This window comes from Schistocerca gregaria, unplaced genomic scaffold, assembly GCF_023897955.1.
Source record: "Schistocerca gregaria isolate iqSchGreg1 unplaced genomic scaffold, iqSchGreg1.2 ptg001369l, whole genome shotgun sequence".
Lineage (NCBI taxonomy): Eukaryota > Metazoa > Arthropoda > Insecta > Orthoptera > Acrididae > Schistocerca > Schistocerca gregaria.
Window position 1 is genome coordinate 151,623 of NW_026062674.1, and position 14,334 is coordinate 165,956.

Below are 14,334 nucleotides of genomic sequence, written 5' to 3' on the forward strand. Positions count from 1 at the left end.
GCGTTCGTCTCCATGAAATGCGTCCAGAGGATGCCGTTCTATAACGTGAAAGAGTGTATTTCTTACAGTTGTCGTCAGTTAATCGTGGCTGGTTGCTGCGTTCGCAGGAAGAGCACTGGCGTCGTAATCCGGTGTAGTCTAGTGGCTAGGATACCTGGCTCTCACCCAGGAGGCCCGGGTTCGATTCCCGGTACCGGAAACGTGAGTTTTTGTTGCTCCTCTTATGCGACTTGTCCCGACTTTGCTCGACTGACGCTACGCTGACGCGTGCACAAAGCTGCGTTAAGTATGATTCGCGGCTACACCTGACGGCGAGAGAGATGCGGCGTCTATTCACTTGTTATCGAGCCACATACCCATAGTCAAGAGGCTTGGAGGACTGCAAGACACTGCCAGGGAGGTGAATGTAGCTAACCACTCTAGTTAGTGTCCTGACAGCGCAGGCACGTTCATTTACTCGTATACACGTGATGGAGACCGTGTCTGACACTGCTGTGGCGTCCACCTTGGCCTAGGCTTTGCTGTGTATCGCCACTTGCACTCCAGCCAGCTGCCTCCGTGGGCGCGTGCGTGGCCGTGATCGTCTAGTGGTTAGGACATTGCGTTGTGGCCGCAATAACCCAGGTTCGAATCCTGGTCACGGCAATTTTGAAAGTTTTGCCTTGCTACCGTTGCAGTGACGATAGTGCACGAGTACTCGAAATCACAGTGCTTTCTTGATTTTTCACTCGTGTTCCGCAGTCCGCAGTTTGTACTACCACTTCATCGCCAACACGTAATGCCGGCGGCCGTGAGGCGCAGACGTCCGCTGCTCTCTGTAGTCGAAAAGGGCAGTTGTTTGAGGTGCGACGGATTGGATGAACAGCGGAGCAGGAAGCTGTGGCGTGCACCGTTTCTACAAATGCTAGGAACACTGGGGCCGAAGGTAGCGCAGGTAGCGTGGCCGAGCGATCTAAGGCGCTTGTTTTAGGCACCAGTCTCTTCGGACGCGTGCGTTCGAAACCTGGTCACGGCACGAAAACGTCTCTTGATGCTGTCGCCTTAACTACGACAGCTTCAGACAAGTGGCGCCGCTACCACACGGCGGGCACGGCATTTTCTTGTTGTGGATGGCCTAAAGAGACGCTTCCAATGGGAGAGCAGAGGAAATACATGTTACAGCGATTGCCGAGATATTTCCATTTCGAAGTGATCTTTGTAGTACAAAGGAAACGTATTGTCGTCGGCGCTATAACGGTAACGTGGCCGAGCGGTCTAAGGCGCTGGTTTTAGGCACCAGTCTCTTCGGAGGCGTGGGTTCGAATCCCACCGTTGCCAATTTTGACGTCTCATTTTTGTGCCGTTGCTGTGTGTTGTCGTGGGCTAGGACGCAGCTCCTGTGTCGCGCGTGTTGTGTAGGTAGAGTGGCCGAGCGGTCTAAGGCGCTGGTTTTAGGCACCAGTCACTTCGGAGGCGTGGGTTCCAACCCCACAGCTGCTAAACGTGTAATGTTTCCTGCGTCGAAGACAGCTGCACCCATTGCCCGCAAAGGAAACAGCACAACAAGGCGTGAGCGTCTGCTTCGTGAATTGTCGTAGAACAGTACGTGGAGCAACGACAGGATTTGTAGGCGCCTTTTGCTCTCGTCACTGCTGGCGTTCGTCTCCATGAAATGCGTCCAGAGGATGCCGTTCTATAACGTGAAAGAGTGTATTTCTTACAGTTGTCGTCAGTTAATCGTGGCTGGTTGCTGCGTTCGCAGGAAGAGCACTGGCGTCGTAATCCGGTGTAGTCTAGTGGCTAGGATACCTGGCTCTCAACCCAGGAGGCCCGGGTTCGATTCCCGGTACCGGAAACGTGAGTTTTTGTTGCTCCTCTTATGCGACTTGTCCCGACTTTGCTCGACTGACGCTACGCTGACGCGTGCACAAAGCTGCGTTAAGTATGATTCGCGGCTACACCTGACGGCGAGAGAGATGCGGCGTCTATTCACTTGTTATCGAGCCACATACCCATAGTCAAGAGGCTTGGAGGACTGCAAGACACTGCCAGGGAGGTGAATGTAGCTAACCACTCTAGTTAGTGTCCTGACAGCGCAGGCACGTTCATTTACTCGTATACACGTGATGGAGACCGTGTCTGACACTGCTGTGGCGTCCACCTTGGCCTAGGCTTTGCTGTGTATCGCCACTTGCACTCCAGCCAGCTGCCTCCGTGGGCGCGTGCGTGGCCGTGATCGTCTAGTGGTTAGGACATTGCGTTGTGGCCGCAATAACCCAGGTTCGAATCCTGGTCACGGCAATTTTGAAAGTTTTGCCTTGCTACCGTTGCAGTGACGATAGTGCACGAGTACTCGAAATCACAGTGCTTTCTTGATTTTTCACTCGTGTTCCGCAGTCCGCAGTTTGTACTACCACTTCATCGCCAACACGTAATGCCGGCGGCCGTGAGGCGCAGACGTCCGCTGCTCTCTGTAGTCGAAAAGGGCAGTTGTTTGAGGTGCGACGGATTGGATGAACAGCGGAGCAGGAAGCTGTGGCGTGCACCGTTTCTACAAATGCTAGGAACACTGGGGCCGAAGGTAGCGCAGGTAGCGTGGCCGAGCGATCTAAGGCGCTTGTTTTAGGCACCAGTCTCTTCGGACGCGTGCGTTCGAAACCTGGTCACGGCACGAAAACGTCTCTTGATGCTGTCGCCTTAACTACGACAGCTTCAGACAAGTGGCGCCGCTACCACACGGCGGGCACGGCATTTTCTTGTTGTGGATGGCCTAAAGAGACGCTTCCAATGGGAGAGCAGAGGAAATACATGTTACAGCGATTGCCGAGATATTTCCATTTCGAAGTGATCTTTGTAGTACAAAGGAAACGTATTGTCGTCGGCGCTATAACGGTAACGTGGCCGAGCGGTCTAAGGCGCTGGTTTTAGGCACCAGTCTCTTCGGAGGCGTGGGTTCGAATCCCACCGTTGCCAATTTTGACGTCTCATTTTTGTGCCGTTGCTGTGTGTTGTCGTGGGCTAGGACGCAGCTCCTGTGTCGCGCGTGTTGTGTAGGTAGAGTGGCCGAGCGGTCTAAGGCGCTGGTTTTAGGCACCAGTCACTTCGGAGGCGTGGGTTCCAACCCCACAGCTGCTAAACGTGTAATGTTTCCTGCGTCGAAGACAGCTGCACCCATTGCCCGCAAAGGAAACAGCACAACAAGGCGTGAGCGTCTGCTTCGTGAATTGTCGTAGAACAGTACGTGGAGCAACGACAGGATTTGTAGGCGCCTTTTGCTCTCGTCACTGCTGGCGTTCGTCTCCATGAAATGCGTCCAGAGGATGCCGTTCTATAACGTGAAAGAGTGTATTTCTTACAGTTGTCGTCAGTTAATCGTGGCTGGTTGCTGCGTTCGCAGGAAGAGCACTGGCGTCGTAATCCGGTGTAGTCTAGTGGCTAGGATACCTGGCTCTCACCCAGGAGGCCCGGGTTCGATTCCCGGTACCGGAAACGTGAGTTTTTGTTGCTCCTCTTATGCGACTTGTCCCGACTTTGCTCGACTGACGCTACGCTGACGCGTGCACAAAGCTGCGTTAAGTATGATTCGCGGCTACACCTGACGGCGAGAGAGATGCGGCGTCTATTCACTTGTTATCGAGCCACATACCCATAGTCAAGAGGCTTGGAGGACTGCAAGACACTGCCAGGGAGGTGAATGTAGCTAACCACTCTAGTTAGTGTCCTGACAGCGCAGGCACGTTCATTTACTCGTATACACGTGATGGAGACCGTGTCTGACACTGCTGTGGCGTCCACCTTGGCCTAGGCTTTGCTGTGTATCGCCACTTGCACTCCAGCCAGCTGCCTCCGTGGGCGCGTGCGTGGCCGTGATCGTCTAGTGGTTAGGACATTGCGTTGTGGCCGCAATAACCCAGGTTCGAATCCTGGTCACGGCAATTTTGAAAGTTTTGCCTTGCTACCGTTGCAGTGACGATAGTGCACGAGTACTCGAAATCACAGTGCTTTCTTGATTTTTCACTCGTGTTCCGCAGTCCGCAGTTTGTACTACCACTTCATCGCCAACACGTAATGCCGGCGGCCGTGAGGCGCAGACGTCCGCTGCTCTCTGTAGTCGAAAAGGGCAGTTGTTTGAGGTGCGACGGATTGGATGAACAGCGGAGCAGGAAGCTGTGGCGTGCACCGTTTCTACAAATGCTAGGAACACTGGGGCCGAAGGTAGCGCAGGTAGCGTGGCCGAGCGATCTAAGGCGCTTGTTTTAGGCACCAGTCTCTTCGGACGCGTGCGTTCGAAACCTGGTCACGGCACGAAAACGTCTCTTGATGCTGTCGCCTTAACTACGACAGCTTCAGACAAGTGGCGCCGCTACCACACGGCGGGCACGGCATTTTCTTGTTGTGGATGGCCTAAAGAGACGCTTCCAATGGGAGAGCAGAGGAAATACATGTTACAGCGATTGCCGAGATATTTCCATTTCGAAGTGATCTTTGTAGTACAAAGGAAACGTATTGTCGTCGGCGCTATAACGGTAACGTGGCCGAGCGGTCTAAGGCGCTGGTTTTAGGCACCAGTCTCTTCGGAGGCGTGGGTTCGAATCCCACCGTTGCCAATTTTGACGTCTCATTTTTGTGCCGTTGCTGTGTGTTGTCGTGGGCTAGGACGCAGCTCCTGTGTCGCGCGTGTTGTGTAGGTAGAGTGGCCGAGCGGTCTAAGGCGCTGGTTTTAGGCACCAGTCACTTCGGAGGCGTGGGTTCCAACCCCACAGCTGCTAAACGTGTAATGTTTCCTGCGTCGAAGACAGCTGCACCCATTGCCCGCAAAGGAAACAGCACAACAAGGCGTGAGCGTCTGCTTCGTGAATTGTCGTAGAACAGTACGTGGAGCAACGACAGGATTTGTAGGCGCCTTTTGCTCTCGTCACTGCTGGCGTTCGTCTCCATGAAATGCGTCCAGAGGATGCCGTTCTATAACGTGAAAGAGTGTATTTCTTACAGTTGTCGTCAGTTAATCGTGGCTGGTTGCTGCGTTCGCAGGAAGAGCACTGGCGTCGTAATCCGGTGTAGTCTAGTGGCTAGGATACCTGGCTCTCACCCAGGAGGCCCGGGTTCGATTCCCGGTACCGGAAACGTGAGTTTTTGTTGCTCCTCTTATGCGACTTGTCCCGACTTTGCTCGACTGACGCTACGCTGACGCGTGCACAAAGCTGCGTTAAGTATGATTCGCGGCTACACCTGACGGCGAGAGAGATGCGGCGTCTATTCACTTGTTATCGAGCCACATACCCATAGTCAAGAGGCTTGGAGGACTGCAAGACACTGCCAGGGAGGTGAATGTAGCTAACCACTCTAGTTAGTGTCCTGACAGCGCAGGCACGTTCATTTACTCGTATACACGTGATGGAGACCGTGTCTGACACTGCTGTGGCGTCCACCTTGGCCTAGGCTTTGCTGTGTATCGCCACTTGCACTCCAGCCAGCTGCCTCCGTGGGCGCGTGCGTGGCCGTGATCGTCTAGTGGTTAGGACATTGCGTTGTGGCCGCAATAACCCAGGTTCGAATCCTGGTCACGGCAATTTTGAAAGTTTTGCCTTGCTACCGTTGCAGTGACGATAGTGCACGAGTACTCGAAATCACAGTGCTTTCTTGATTTTTCACTCGTGTTCCGCAGTCCGCAGTTTGTACTACCACTTCATCGCCAACACGTAATGCCGGCGGCCGTGAGGCGCAGACGTCCGCTGCTCTCTGTAGTCGAAAAGGGCAGTTGTTTGAGGTGCGACGGATTGGATGAACAGCGGAGCAGGAAGCTGTGGCGTGCACCGTTTCTACAAATGCTAGGAACACTGGGGCCGAAGGTAGCGCAGGTAGCGTGGCCGAGCGATCTAAGGCGCTTGTTTTAGGCACCAGTCTCTTCGGACGCGTGCGTTCGAAACCTGGTCACGGCACGAAAACGTCTCTTGATGCTGTCGCCTTAACTACGACAGCTTCAGACAAGTGGCGCCGCTACCACACGGCGGGCACGGCATTTTCTTGTTGTGGATGGCCTAAAGAGACGCTTCCAATGGGAGAGCAGAGGAAATACATGTTACAGCGATTGCCGAGATATTTCCATTTCGAAGTGATCTTTGTAGTACAAAGGAAACGTATTGTCGTCGGCGCTATAACGGTAACGTGGCCGAGCGGTCTAAGGCGCTGGTTTTAGGCACCAGTCTCTTCGGAGGCGTGGGTTCGAATCCCACCGTTGCCAATTTTGACGTCTCATTTTTGTGCCGTTGCTGTGTGTTGTCGTGGGCTAGGACGCAGCTCCTGTGTCGCGCGTGTTGTGTAGGTAGAGTGGCCGAGCGGTCTAAGGCGCTGGTTTTAGGCACCAGTCACTTCGGAGGCGTGGGTTCCAACCCCACAGCTGCTAAACGTGTAATGTTTCCTGCGTCGAAGACAGCTGCACCCATTGCCCGCAAAGGAAACAGCACAACAAGGCGTGAGCGTCTGCTTCGTGAATTGTCGTAGAACAGTACGTGGAGCAACGACAGGATTTGTAGGCGCCTTTTGCTCTCGTCACTGCTGGCGTTCGTCTCCATGAAATGCGTCCAGAGGATGCCGTTCTATAACGTGAAAGAGTGTATTTCTTACAGTTGTCGTCAGTTAATCGTGGCTGGTTGCTGCGTTCGCAGGAAGAGCACTGGCGTCGTAATCCGGTGTAGTCTAGTGGCTAGGATACCTGGCTCTCACCCAGGAGGCCCGGGTTCGATTCCCGGTACCGGAAACGTGAGTTTTTGTTGCTCCTCTTATGCGACTTGTCCCGACTTTGCTCGACTGACGCTACGCTGACGCGTGCACAAAGCTGCGTTAAGTATGATTCGCGGCTACACCTGACGGCGAGAGAGATGCGGCGTCTATTCACTTGTTATCGAGCCACATACCCATAGTCAAGAGGCTTGGAGGACTGCAAGACACTGCCAGGGAGGTGAATGTAGCTAACCACTCTAGTTAGTGTCCTGACAGCGCAGGCACGTTCATTTACTCGTATACACGTGATGGAGACCGTGTCTGACACTGCTGTGGCGTCCACCTTGGCCTAGGCTTTGCTGTGTATCGCCACTTGCACTCCAGCCAGCTGCCTCCGTGGGCGCGTGCGTGGCCGTGATCGTCTAGTGGTTAGGACATTGCGTTGTGGCCGCAATAACCCAGGTTCGAATCCTGGTCACGGCAATTTTGAAAGTTTTGCCTTGCTACCGTTGCAGTGACGATAGTGCACGAGTACTCGAAATCACAGTGCTTTCTTGATTTTTCACTCGTGTTCCGCAGTCCGCAGTTTGTACTACCACTTCATCGCCAACACGTAATGCCGGCGGCCGTGAGGCGCAGACGTCCGCTGCTCTCTGTAGTCGAAAAGGGCAGTTGTTTGAGGTGCGACGGATTGGATGAACAGCGGAGCAGGAAGCTGTGGCGTGCACCGTTTCTACAAATGCTAGGAACACTGGGGCCGAAGGTAGCGCAGGTAGCGTGGCCGAGCGATCTAAGGCGCTTGTTTTAGGCACCAGTCTCTTCGGACGCGTGCGTTCGAAACCTGGTCACGGCACGAAAACGTCTCTTGATGCTGTCGCCTTAACTACGACAGCTTCAGACAAGTGGCGCCGCTACCACACGGCGGGCACGGCATTTTCTTGTTGTGGATGGCCTAAAGAGACGCTTCCAATGGGAGAGCAGAGGAAATACATGTTACAGCGATTGCCGAGATATTTCCATTTCGAAGTGATCTTTGTAGTACAAAGGAAACGTATTGTCGTCGGCGCTATAACGGTAACGTGGCCGAGCGGTCTAAGGCGCTGGTTTTAGGCACCAGTCTCTTCGGAGGCGTGGGTTCGAATCCCACCGTTGCCAATTTTGACGTCTCATTTTTGTGCCGTTGCTGTGTGTTGTCGTGGGCTAGGACGCAGCTCCTGTGTCGCGCGTGTTGTGTAGGTAGAGTGGCCGAGCGGTCTAAGGCGCTGGTTTTAGGCACCAGTCACTTCGGAGGCGTGGGTTCCAACCCCACAGCTGCTAAACGTGTAATGTTTCCTGCGTCGAAGACAGCTGCACACCATTGCCCGCAAAGGAAACAGCACAACAAGGCGTGAGCGTCTGCTTCGTGAATTGTCGTAGAACAGTACGTGGAGCAACGACAGGATTTGTAGGCGCCTTTTGCTCTCGTCACTGCTGGCGTTCGTCTCCATGAAATGCGTCCAGAGGATGCCGTTCTATAACGTGAAAGAGTGTATTTCTTACAGTTGTCGTCAGTTAATCGTGGCTGGTTGCTGCGTTCGCAGGAAGAGCACTGGCGTCGTAATCCGGTGTAGTCTAGTGGCTAGGATACCTGGCTCTCACCCAGGAGGCCCGGGTTCGATTCCCGGTACCGGAAACGTGAGTTTTTGTTGCTCCTCTTATGCGACTTGTCCCGACTTTGCTCGACTGACGCTACGCTGACGCGTGCACAAAGCTGCGTTAAGTATGATTCGCGGCTACACCTGACGGCGAGAGAGATGCGGCGTCTATTCACTTGTTATCGAGCCACATACCCATAGTCAAGAGGCTTGGAGGACTGCAAGACACTGCCAGGGAGGTGAATGTAGCTAACCACTCTAGTTAGTGTCCTGACAGCGCAGGCACGTTCATTTACTCGTATACACGTGATGGAGACCGTGTCTGACACTGCTGTGGCGTCCACCTTGGCCTAGGCTTTGCTGTGTATCGCCACTTGCACTCCAGCCAGCTGCCTCCGTGGGCGCGTGCGTGGCCGTGATCGTCTAGTGGTTAGGACATTGCGTTGTGGCCGCAATAACCCAGGTTCGAATCCTGGTCACGGCAATTTTGAAAGTTTTGCCTTGCTACCGTTGCAGTGACGATAGTGCACGAGTACTCGAAATCACAGTGCTTTCTTGATTTTTCACTCGTGTTCCGCAGTCCGCAGTTTGTACTACCACTTCATCGCCAACACGTAATGCCGGCGGCCGTGAGGCGCAGACGTCCGCTGCTCTCTGTAGTCGAAAAGGGCAGTTGTTTGAGGTGCGACGGATTGGATGAACAGCGGAGCAGGAAGCTGTGGCGTGCACCGTTTCTACAAATGCTAGGAACACTGGGGCCGAAGGTAGCGCAGGTAGCGTGGCCGAGCGATCTAAGGCGCTTGTTTTAGGCACCAGTCTCTTCGGACGCGTGCGTTCGAAACCTGGTCACGGCACGAAAACGTCTCTTGATGCTGTCGCCTTAACTACGACAGCTTCAGACAAGTGGCGCCGCTACCACACGGCGGGCACGGCATTTTCTTGTTGTGGATGGCCTAAAGAGACGCTTCCAATGGGAGAGCAGAGGAAATACATGTTACAGCGATTGCCGAGATATTTCCATTTCGAAGTGATCTTTGTAGTACAAAGGAAACGTATTGTCGTCGGCGCTATAACGGTAACGTGGCCGAGCGGTCTAAGGCGCTGGTTTTAGGCACCAGTCTCTTCGGAGGCGTGGGTTCGAATCCCACCGTTGCCAATTTTGACGTCTCATTTTTGTGCCGTTGCTGTGTGTTGTCGTGGGCTAGGACGCAGCTCCTGTGTCGCGCGTGTTGTGTAGGTAGAGTGGCCGAGCGGTCTAAGGCGCTGGTTTTAGGCACCAGTCACTTCGGAGGCGTGGGTTCCAACCCCACAGCTGCTAAACGTGTAATGTTTCCTGCGTCGAAGACAGCTGCACCCATTGCCCGCAAAGGAAACAGCACAACAAGGCGTGAGCGTCTGCTTCGTGAATTGTCGTAGAACAGTACGTGGAGCAACGACAGGATTTGTAGGCGCCTTTTGCTCTCGTCACTGCTGGCGTTCGTCTCCATGAAATGCGTCCAGAGGATGCCGTTCTATAACGTGAAAGAGTGTATTTCTTACAGTTGTCGTCAGTTAATCGTGGCTGGTTGCTGCGTTCGCAGGAAGAGCACTGGCGTCGTAATCCGGTGTAGTCTAGTGGCTAGGATACCTGGCTCTCACCCAGGAGGCCCGGGTTCGATTCCCGGTACCGGAAACGTGAGTTTTTGTTGCTCCTCTTATGCGACTTGTCCCGACTTTGCTCGACTGACGCTACGCTGACGCGTGCACAAAGCTGCGTTAAGTATGATTCGCGGCTACACCTGACGGCGAGAGAGATGCGGCGTCTATTCACTTGTTATCGAGCCACATACCCATAGTCAAGAGGCTTGGAGGACTGCAAGACACTGCCAGGGAGGTGAATGTAGCTAACCACTCTAGTTAGTGTCCTGACAGCGCAGGCACGTTCATTTACTCGTATACACGTGATGGAGACCGTGTCTGACACTGCTGTGGCGTCCACCTTGGCCTAGGCTTTGCTGTGTATCGCCACTTGCACTCCAGCCAGCTGCCTCCGTGGGCGCGTGCGTGGCCGTGATCGTCTAGTGGTTAGGACATTGCGTTGTGGCCGCAATAACCCAGGTTCGAATCCTGGTCACGGCAATTTTGAAAGTTTTGCCTTGCTACCGTTGCAGTGACGATAGTGCACGAGTACTCGAAATCACAGTGCTTTCTTGATTTTTCACTCGTGTTCCGCAGTCCGCAGTTTGTACTACCACTTCATCGCCAACACGTAATGCCGGCGGCCGTGAGGCGCAGACGTCCGCTGCTCTCTGTAGTCGAAAAGGGCAGTTGTTTGAGGTGCGACGGATTGGATGAACAGCGGAGCAGGAAGCTGTGGCGTGCACCGTTTCTACAAATGCTAGGAACACTGGGGCCGAAGGTAGCGCAGGTAGCGTGGCCGAGCGATCTAAGGCGCTTGTTTTAGGCACCAGTCTCTTCGGACGCGTGCGTTCGAAACCTGGTCACGGCACGAAAACGTCTCTTGATGCTGTCGCCTTAACTACGACAGCTTCAGACAAGTGGCGCCGCTACCACACGGCGGGCACGGCATTTTCTTGTTGTGGATGGCCTAAAGAGACGCTTCCAATGGGAGAGCAGAGGAAATACATGTTACAGCGATTGCCGAGATATTTCCATTTCGAAGTGATCTTTGTAGTACAAAGGAAACGTATTGTCGTCGGCGCTATAACGGTAACGTGGCCGAGCGGTCTAAGGCGCTGGTTTTAGGCACCAGTCTCTTCGGAGGCGTGGGTTCGAATCCCACCGTTGCCAATTTTGACGTCTCATTTTTGTGCCGTTGCTGTGTGTTGTCGTGGGCTAGGACGCAGCTCCTGTGTCGCGCGTGTTGTGTAGGTAGAGTGGCCGAGCGGTCTAAGGCGCTGGTTTTAGGCACCAGTCACTTCGGAGGCGTGGGTTCCAACCCCACAGCTGCTAAACGTGTAATGTTTCCTGCGTCGAAGACAGCTGCACCCATTGCCCGCAAAGGAAACAGCACAACAAGGCGTGAGCGTCTGCTTCGTGAATTGTCGTAGAACAGTACGTGGAGCAACGACAGGATTTGTAGGCGCCTTTTGCTCTCGTCACTGCTGGCGTTCGTCTCCATGAAATGCGTCCAGAGGATGCCGTTCTATAACGTGAAAGAGTGTATTTCTTACAGTTGTCGTCAGTTAATCGTGGCTGGTTGCTGCGTTCGCAGGAAGAGCACTGGCGTCGTAATCCGGTGTAGTCTAGTGGCTAGGATACCTGGCTCTCACCCAGGAGGCCCGGGTTCGATTCCCGGTACCGGAAACGTGAGTTTTTGTTGCTCCTCTTATGCGACTTGTCCCGACTTTGCTCGACTGACGCTACGCTGACGCGTGCACAAAGCTGCGTTAAGTATGATTCGCGGCTACACCTGACGGCGAGAGAGATGCGGCGTCTATTCACTTGTTATCGAGCCACATACCCATAGTCAAGAGGCTTGGAGGACTGCAAGACACTGCCAGGGAGGTGAATGTAGCTAACCACTCTAGTTAGTGTCCTGACAGCGCAGGCACGTTCATTTACTCGTATACACGTGATGGAGACCGTGTCTGACACTGCTGTGGCGTCCACCTTGGCCTAGGCTTTGCTGTGTATCGCCACTTGCACTCCAGCCAGCTGCCTCCGTGGGCGCGTGCGTGGCCGTGATCGTCTAGTGGTTAGGACATTGCGTTGTGGCCGCAATAACCCAGGTTCGAATCCTGGTCACGGCAATTTTGAAAGTTTTGCCTTGCTACCGTTGCAGTGACGATAGTGCACGAGTACTCGAAATCACAGTGCTTTCTTGATTTTTCACTCGTGTTCCGCAGTCCGCAGTTTGTACTACCACTTCATCGCCAACACGTAATGCCGGCGGCCGTGAGGCGCAGACGTCCGCTGCTCTCTGTAGTCGAAAAGGGCAGTTGTTTGAGGTGCGACGGATTGGATGAACAGCGGAGCAGGAAGCTGTGGCGTGCACCGTTTCTACAAATGCTAGGAACACTGGGGCCGAAGGTAGCGCAGGTAGCGTGGCCGAGCGATCTAAGGCGCTTGTTTTAGGCACCAGTCTCTTCGGACGCGTGCGTTCGAAACCTGGTCACGGCACGAAAACGTCTCTTGATGCTGTCGCCTTAACTACGACAGCTTCAGACAAGTGGCGCCGCTACCACACGGCGGGCACGGCATTTTCTTGTTGTGGATGGCCTAAAGAGACGCTTCCAATGGGAGAGCAGAGGAAATACATGTTACAGCGATTGCCGAGATATTTCCATTTCGAAGTGATCTTTGTAGTACAAAGGAAACGTATTGTCGTCGGCGCTATAACGGTAACGTGGCCGAGCGGTCTAAGGCGCTGGTTTTAGGCACCAGTCTCTTCGGAGGCGTGGGTTCGAATCCCACCGTTGCCAATTTTGACGTCTCATTTTTGTGCCGTTGCTGTGTGTTGTCGTGGGCTAGGACGCAGCTCCTGTGTCGCGCGTGTTGTGTAGGTAGAGTGGCCGAGCGGTCTAAGGCGCTGGTTTTAGGCACCAGTCACTTCGGAGGCGTGGGTTCCAACCCCACAGCTGCTAAACGTGTAATGTTTCCTGCGTCGAAGACAGCTGCACCCATTGCCCGCAAAGGAAACAGCACAACAAGGCGTGAGCGTCTGCTTCGTGAATTGTCGTAGAACAGTACGTGGAGCAACGACAGGATTTGTAGGCGCCTTTTGCTCTCGTCACTGCTGGCGTTCGTCTCCATGAAATGCGTCCAGAGGATGCCGTTCTATAACGTGAAAGAGTGTATTTCTTACAGTTGTCGTCAGTTAATCGTGGCTGGTTGCTGCGTTCGCAGGAAGAGCACTGGCGTCGTAATCCGGTGTAGTCTAGTGGCTAGGATACCTGGCTCTCACCCAGGAGGCCCGGGTTCGATTCCCGGTACCGGAAACGTGAGTTTTTGTTGCTCCTCTTATGCGACTTGTCCCGACTTTGCTCGACTGACGCTACGCTGACGCGTGCACAAAGCTGCGTTAAGTATGATTCGCGGCTACACCTGACGGCGAGAGAGATGCGGCGTCTATTCACTTGTTATCGAGCCACATACCCATAGTCAAGAGGCTTGGAGGACTGCAAGACACTGCCAGGGAGGTGAATGTAGCTAACCACTCTAGTTAGTGTCCTGACAGCGCAGGCACGTTCATTTACTCGTATACACGTGATGGAGACCGTGTCTGACACTGCTGTGGCGTCCACCTTGGCCTAGGCTTTGCTGTGTATCGCCACTTGCACTCCAGCCAGCTGCCTCCGTGGGCGCGTGCGTGGCCGTGATCGTCTAGTGGTTAGGACATTGCGTTGTGGCCGCAATAACCCAGGTTCGAATCCTGGTCACGGCAATTTTGAAAGTTTTGCCTTGCTACCGTTGCAGTGACGATAGTGCACGAGTACTCGAAATCACAGTGCTTTCTTGATTTTTCACTCGTGTTCCGCAGTCCGCAGTTTGTACTACCACTTCATCGCCAACACGTAATGCCGGCGGCCGTGAGGCGCAGACGTCCGCTGCTCTCTGTAGTCGAAAAGGGCAGTTGTTTGAGGTGCGACGGATTGGATGAACAGCGGAGCAGGAAGCTGTGGCGTGCACCGTTTCTACAAATGCTAGGAACACTGGGGCCGAAGGTAGCGCAGGTAGCGTGGCCGAGCGATCTAAGGCGCTTGTTTTAGGCACCAGTCTCTTCGGACGCGTGCGTTCGAAACCTGGTCACGGCACGAAAACGTCTCTTGATGCTGTCGCCTTAACTACGACAGCTTCAGACAAGTGGCGCCGCTACCACACGGCGGGCACGGCATTTTCTTGTTGTGGATGGCCTAAAGAGACGCTTCCAATGGGAGAGCAGAGGAAATACATGTTACAGCGATTGCCGAGATATTTCCATTTCGAAGTGATCTTTGTAGTACAAAGGAAACGTATTGTCGTCGGCGCTATAACGGTAACGTAACACGCGATCTAGTGT

General features: G+C 54.0%; 26 non-coding genes across 26 annotated transcripts; all 26 read left to right on the forward strand.

Moving 5' to 3' along the window:
* Positions 1–127: 127 nt before the first annotated feature.
* Trnae-cuc (transfer RNA glutamic acid (anticodon CUC)) lies at positions 128–199 on the forward strand. The gene has a single exon. It is a non-coding gene; the product is annotated as a tRNA-Glu (tRNA).
* A 374-nt stretch (positions 200–573) lies between these two features.
* Positions 574–645, forward strand: Trnah-gug (transfer RNA histidin (anticodon GUG)). The gene has a single exon. It is a non-coding gene; the product is annotated as a tRNA-His (tRNA).
* Positions 646–1,235: 590 nt separating this feature from the next.
* Trnal-uag (transfer RNA leucine (anticodon UAG)) lies at positions 1,236–1,317 on the forward strand. The gene has a single exon. It is a non-coding gene; the product is annotated as a tRNA-Leu (tRNA).
* Positions 1,318–1,761: 444 nt separating this feature from the next.
* On the forward strand, positions 1,762–1,834 carry Trnae-cuc (transfer RNA glutamic acid (anticodon CUC)). The gene has a single exon. It is a non-coding gene; the product is annotated as a tRNA-Glu (tRNA).
* A 374-nt stretch (positions 1,835–2,208) lies between these two features.
* Positions 2,209–2,280, forward strand: Trnah-gug (transfer RNA histidin (anticodon GUG)). The gene has a single exon. It is a non-coding gene; the product is annotated as a tRNA-His (tRNA).
* Positions 2,281–2,870: 590 nt separating this feature from the next.
* Trnal-uag (transfer RNA leucine (anticodon UAG)) lies at positions 2,871–2,952 on the forward strand. Its single transcript has one exon. It is a non-coding gene; the product is annotated as a tRNA-Leu (tRNA).
* Positions 2,953–3,396: 444 nt separating this feature from the next.
* Trnae-cuc (transfer RNA glutamic acid (anticodon CUC)) lies at positions 3,397–3,468 on the forward strand. Its single transcript has one exon. It is a non-coding gene; the product is annotated as a tRNA-Glu (tRNA).
* A 374-nt stretch (positions 3,469–3,842) lies between these two features.
* Positions 3,843–3,914, forward strand: Trnah-gug (transfer RNA histidin (anticodon GUG)). Its single transcript has one exon. It is a non-coding gene; the product is annotated as a tRNA-His (tRNA).
* Positions 3,915–4,504: 590 nt separating this feature from the next.
* Positions 4,505–4,586, forward strand: Trnal-uag (transfer RNA leucine (anticodon UAG)). Its single transcript has one exon. It is a non-coding gene; the product is annotated as a tRNA-Leu (tRNA).
* A 444-nt stretch (positions 4,587–5,030) lies between these two features.
* Positions 5,031–5,102, forward strand: Trnae-cuc (transfer RNA glutamic acid (anticodon CUC)). Its single transcript has one exon. It is a non-coding gene; the product is annotated as a tRNA-Glu (tRNA).
* A 374-nt stretch (positions 5,103–5,476) lies between these two features.
* Trnah-gug (transfer RNA histidin (anticodon GUG)) lies at positions 5,477–5,548 on the forward strand. The gene has a single exon. It is a non-coding gene; the product is annotated as a tRNA-His (tRNA).
* A 590-nt stretch (positions 5,549–6,138) lies between these two features.
* On the forward strand, positions 6,139–6,220 carry Trnal-uag (transfer RNA leucine (anticodon UAG)). The gene has a single exon. It is a non-coding gene; the product is annotated as a tRNA-Leu (tRNA).
* Positions 6,221–6,664: 444 nt separating this feature from the next.
* Positions 6,665–6,736, forward strand: Trnae-cuc (transfer RNA glutamic acid (anticodon CUC)). The gene has a single exon. It is a non-coding gene; the product is annotated as a tRNA-Glu (tRNA).
* A 374-nt stretch (positions 6,737–7,110) lies between these two features.
* On the forward strand, positions 7,111–7,182 carry Trnah-gug (transfer RNA histidin (anticodon GUG)). The gene has a single exon. It is a non-coding gene; the product is annotated as a tRNA-His (tRNA).
* Positions 7,183–7,772: 590 nt separating this feature from the next.
* On the forward strand, positions 7,773–7,854 carry Trnal-uag (transfer RNA leucine (anticodon UAG)). Its single transcript has one exon. It is a non-coding gene; the product is annotated as a tRNA-Leu (tRNA).
* A 445-nt stretch (positions 7,855–8,299) lies between these two features.
* Positions 8,300–8,371, forward strand: Trnae-cuc (transfer RNA glutamic acid (anticodon CUC)). The gene has a single exon. It is a non-coding gene; the product is annotated as a tRNA-Glu (tRNA).
* Positions 8,372–8,745: 374 nt separating this feature from the next.
* Positions 8,746–8,817, forward strand: Trnah-gug (transfer RNA histidin (anticodon GUG)). The gene has a single exon. It is a non-coding gene; the product is annotated as a tRNA-His (tRNA).
* Positions 8,818–9,407: 590 nt separating this feature from the next.
* On the forward strand, positions 9,408–9,489 carry Trnal-uag (transfer RNA leucine (anticodon UAG)). Its single transcript has one exon. It is a non-coding gene; the product is annotated as a tRNA-Leu (tRNA).
* A 444-nt stretch (positions 9,490–9,933) lies between these two features.
* On the forward strand, positions 9,934–10,005 carry Trnae-cuc (transfer RNA glutamic acid (anticodon CUC)). The gene has a single exon. It is a non-coding gene; the product is annotated as a tRNA-Glu (tRNA).
* A 374-nt stretch (positions 10,006–10,379) lies between these two features.
* Trnah-gug (transfer RNA histidin (anticodon GUG)) lies at positions 10,380–10,451 on the forward strand. Its single transcript has one exon. It is a non-coding gene; the product is annotated as a tRNA-His (tRNA).
* A 590-nt stretch (positions 10,452–11,041) lies between these two features.
* Trnal-uag (transfer RNA leucine (anticodon UAG)) lies at positions 11,042–11,123 on the forward strand. The gene has a single exon. It is a non-coding gene; the product is annotated as a tRNA-Leu (tRNA).
* Positions 11,124–11,567: 444 nt separating this feature from the next.
* On the forward strand, positions 11,568–11,639 carry Trnae-cuc (transfer RNA glutamic acid (anticodon CUC)). Its single transcript has one exon. It is a non-coding gene; the product is annotated as a tRNA-Glu (tRNA).
* A 374-nt stretch (positions 11,640–12,013) lies between these two features.
* Positions 12,014–12,085, forward strand: Trnah-gug (transfer RNA histidin (anticodon GUG)). Its single transcript has one exon. It is a non-coding gene; the product is annotated as a tRNA-His (tRNA).
* A 590-nt stretch (positions 12,086–12,675) lies between these two features.
* On the forward strand, positions 12,676–12,757 carry Trnal-uag (transfer RNA leucine (anticodon UAG)). The gene has a single exon. It is a non-coding gene; the product is annotated as a tRNA-Leu (tRNA).
* Positions 12,758–13,201: 444 nt separating this feature from the next.
* On the forward strand, positions 13,202–13,273 carry Trnae-cuc (transfer RNA glutamic acid (anticodon CUC)). The gene has a single exon. It is a non-coding gene; the product is annotated as a tRNA-Glu (tRNA).
* Positions 13,274–13,647: 374 nt separating this feature from the next.
* Positions 13,648–13,719, forward strand: Trnah-gug (transfer RNA histidin (anticodon GUG)). The gene has a single exon. It is a non-coding gene; the product is annotated as a tRNA-His (tRNA).
* Positions 13,720–14,334: the final 615 nt, after the last annotated feature.